The sequence below is a fragment of the Nyctereutes procyonoides genome, unplaced genomic scaffold, assembly GCF_905146905.1.
Source record: "Nyctereutes procyonoides isolate TBG_1078 unplaced genomic scaffold, NYPRO_anot_genome, whole genome shotgun sequence".
Classification (NCBI taxonomy): Eukaryota; Metazoa; Chordata; class Mammalia; order Carnivora; family Canidae; genus Nyctereutes; species Nyctereutes procyonoides.
This window is the reverse complement of record NW_026575082.1, coordinates 30,831,444-30,835,695: the sequence shown is the minus strand read 5'-3', so window position 1 is coordinate 30,835,695 and position 4,252 is coordinate 30,831,444. Positions and strand designations below refer to the sequence as shown.

Here is a 4,252-nt window from a genome sequence, read left to right as displayed (position 1 = left end):
AAACATGAATGAAGTATACTTTGAGAAAAAAACGTACATCTTACATCTAGAGACTTATAAAACTCCGATATTGATAAAGCCAACCCTTGTAATTTAATATGTTCAAAGAGTATGTGTATGTTCAAGAGTTCATTCTTCGCAAAGAGACACCGTTGGTTGTCACAACTCCCTGGGGTTTGTTTACTGGCTTCTAGTCAATAGAGGTCAACGATACTGTTAAACATCCTACAATGCACAGCACAGTTCCCACAAAAGGATGACCCAACACAAAAGGATCAATACTACTGAGGTTGGAAACTTGCCTTTTACCCAGTGAAATTTGGCTAAATCCCATATACTGTAAGTCATCCTCAATTTTCCATGTCATTTTTTTCTCTACTAAATTCAAAAGAAGAAAGGAATATATGATACAATATATTTCTTCAAAATGAAAGAACTGATGCACTGCTTATTTTAAATGTAATATTGCTGTGCCTAAGAGTACACAAAAATACCAGAAAGAGTTGTTCAGTGTTCGCCACTGTCAGCACTCCACCACACATACCCCATCTGGTGCAGTCTGATATGGATAATAATGGTGGAGTGTTCTTGCTGTCTTGACTGTAGTCATTACTGTGATGTTATTTTAGGACTAAGTAGTGTTTGCCCATTGGACCATAAAAGTGTGTCATGTAAATACAGGTTTTAGAACACACAATAGTCTGTCCATGTGTAGAAATATGCAGGGAAAAAACCTCATAAAATGCTTTTTAATAGTATTTGTTGGGCATGTGAAGTAATTCCTTTTCAAAGTTAAATCACTTGGAAAAAAGGGGGCTTCTCTTTTCAAAGACCCCGTAAGTAATTATGCTGCATTATACATCATTCATATGTCAATGCAAATTTTGTTTTTAAATGGAAGGAGTTTTGAATGACACGGTACCAAGCAAATGTCCAACATTAACAAAACCTTTTATTTATTTATTTACTCTCACCTGAATTGCTCTTTGAAATTGAATTGGGGGTAGGGGGTTAGTATTTATGTAGCCAGCAACCTCATATTTGACACTTCATCCTAGAATTAAATTCTGAACACTGAAATATCTCATAGAAAAGAAATTACAAATGACAATAACCTTCAAAAAATCCTTAACAACAGTTGAGACCCTTTTCTCAGTAGATACTAAATTTATATTGACAGCAAAAAATAAAATGGGAAATATAAAAGGCCAAAGTAGTATTTAGAAATTTTATACTTTGAATCATACGTAGAATTGTATACTTAGAAGTGTGCGATTATATTGTTGGAAGCTTGAAATATATGCTGTGTTGAGCTTTTTTCCCCCATCCCTTAACAATGATGAACATTTTCTTATTGAGATCAATTTATAATAATGACAGTTAGAGAGTAAAATTTATAGTTATGTAAAATGAAACTGTCCAGATTGGACGCAGTGACTTGATGATACACAGAACAATCAGAGTTATTAAAATGGTGGGTGGCCTTAAGACCCTCGGATGCTTCTCAAAACAAATCATCTTGACAGGAAGAAAATCTTACAAAATGAAGTTTATATGCCTTCTGCTCTTTACAGACATTTTAAACTTGAGAAACAACTCTAGAGAATTACTGGAATTTTATTCTTCAAAAATATTTGCAAATATTCATTACAATCAGACTTCATTTAATTTCAGTATTTTAAGAAATGTGTGTGGAAGAGATATAAACATGATAGATAATAGATATAGATAGATAGATAGATACATAGATAGATAGTAGATAGATAGATGATAGATAGATAATAGATAATAGGTAGATAGATAATTTTTCTTTTTTCCTCTGCCAAATTTCCCATCATTTAGAAGACAGTTAGACCTATTCTAGCAAGTCAGTTTTACATCTGACTTCATTGACAAATGCTTAGATCAAACTAGCAACTGCTTCAAATTCATTTCTCAGTTCTATCCTATAGGTGTTTAAATTGAAAAACAAAAGTGATAAAAATATCCCTTTATCTGTGCAGTGACATATTCCTGGTTATAAGAACTACTGACCAGTTTTGCCCATTTCTATAAGATGCAAAAGTTTCCAATTCTTTGACGTTGCCACCCAAGAAAATATCACTGATAACAATTTGACCTGAGACCTACTCAATAATATGATAGTTTACTTGCCCCTAAATGGATCTTCTTCCATTAAAGGAAAACACCAATCAGTGAGAGCTGAGAAGGCGAATTCTAAAGCAAGACTGTTGCGCTTCCTTTGGCAGCACATAGTCTAAAATTGAAATGATACAGAGAAGATTAGTGTGGCGCCTGCATAAGAATGACATGCTAAAGCAAGACCATCGCGTTGCATTTCCAGGCTACAGTGTACTGTCTGGGCATCCTTAGACAGGTTAAGTAACTACGTATGTTTGAGTTGCCTCATCTGTAAACCCTGATAGTAAGAGTCCCTGTGTCATAGGATTTTTACAAGGAGTAGATGACTTAATATATATGAAGATTTTAAGCCTAGCATATAGTAGCACTGAATAAGAATTAGCTCTTTTTGAAAATATTTTCCTTCATTTGAAGAATAAATGTATTATCCTTGAATAGAGCTATAATTTGTTCATTGTGTGTTTGTTATGGGTACCACAGTAAGTAACCACCAGCAACCTGAGGTCCAGATATGAACATCTTCCACTAAACTAGCAAAAGCACCAGCTTTTGCAAAAAGACTAGGATAACTGAATTTAGTGTTAAAGTCCTAGTGAAAATGTCCAGTATAAGCTTTAAATAATATTTAGGGTTTTACTTCCCAGTATTTCTATATAATAGGTTTGTTTTTCATATGTAATAAGTCATAAAGAGTAAGGGTACCTAAAGGGAAAAACAAAAATAATTTGCAATTAAAAATAAAAAACAAAAAAATTGCAATTTATGAAGTTCTATTTAAGAATAAAGACATACAGAAATATTAGACCCATACATTTTTGTTTTCCACGTGATTTGTCAAATATACTCTCTCTTTTCCATCAATGCCCTTATCAAGTAGTGTTTTACTACAAAAATAGATGAGTCAATTTGTACAATTGTAAAATAATTTGAAAAATGTTGAGTATCCCAATTTTATCTGATGTGCATGGGACAAGATTTAATAGTGGAGTTTGTATGGCAGTGGTGGGCATTTTAAGATTTGCATTAAAGTTGCTTTAGGACTAGGTGGAAAATAGCATCCTAGTAGTCTGGACCTAACAGTCATGACCTAATTAATAATCTGGTTTTCTGTCAACCTCAGCAACCTAATCTCATGCAATTTCTTCCTTTGCTCACTAATCTTCAGCCACACTGGCCAATTTTTACTTTCTCAAATGAACTAATGTCTTTATTCCACAGAGATTTAAGATAAATACTGTTTCAATTGCCTGGAATAGTCTTCCTCCATTTTTTCACCTGTTCAAAATGTATCTATTGGTATATAATATGAGCTGTCACTTCTCTCAACCTCTAAAATGCATTGTCTTCTCATTATATTATAATTTCTTGTACTTTTATTGTGTAGGATTAATTTAACATTGTAGTTTATTGTTTTTTCATAACTTCTTCCCCAGTAGACCATAAACTTCATGAGAATTTGAACTTTGTTATATGTTGTTCATTTTTGTTCTCTGTTGAAATGACATTGATGCCTTCACCTCAACAAAATGTATACAGATTTATATCCTGCTCTTCTAACTTTTGACTAATTTAAAAATGGTCTGCTTGAGAGTTCCACTCAATATGGTCCAGACAGGGGCACCTGGGTGGCTTAGTTGGCTAAGCAACTGCCTTCAGCTCAGGTCATGATCTCAGTGTCCTGGGATTGAGCCCTGCATCAGGCTCCTAGATCAGCAGGGAGTCTGCTACTCCGTCTGTCCCTCTCCTTGCTCATGTTCTCTCTCTCCCTCTCTGTCTCTCTGTTTCTGTCTCTCTCTCTCTCTCAAATACATAAATAGAATCTTCAAAAAGTTATGGTCCAGACAGAAGCCTTGACCTGCTGCCATTCCACTTAAATTCTCTACTAAAGATGAGAATCTTCATCTCTTATAAAGAGTATTTCCATTTACCCACTGGTCAAGCCAGCAACCTGAAAGTCATCCCCAATACCTCCCTTTTACACACCACCCCATTTCTAAATCACCACTAAATCCTGTCTTCCGTATTTCTCAAATGTATGTAAATATGTCCATGTCTTCTCCACAATTGCCGAATGTAACATTCAGGGTCCTTCCATAAAGCAGTAACCCAC

At 34.5% G+C, this 4,252-nt stretch overlaps 1 non-coding gene across 1 annotated transcript; it reads left to right on the top strand.

The window, feature by feature from the left end:
• The first annotated feature begins 2,233 nt into the window (after positions 1-2,233).
• LOC129514671 (U6 spliceosomal RNA) lies at positions 2,234-2,340 on the top strand. Its single transcript, XR_008665483.1, has one exon. It is a non-coding gene; the product is annotated as a U6 spliceosomal RNA (small nuclear RNA).
• Positions 2,341-4,252: the final 1,912 nt, after the last annotated feature.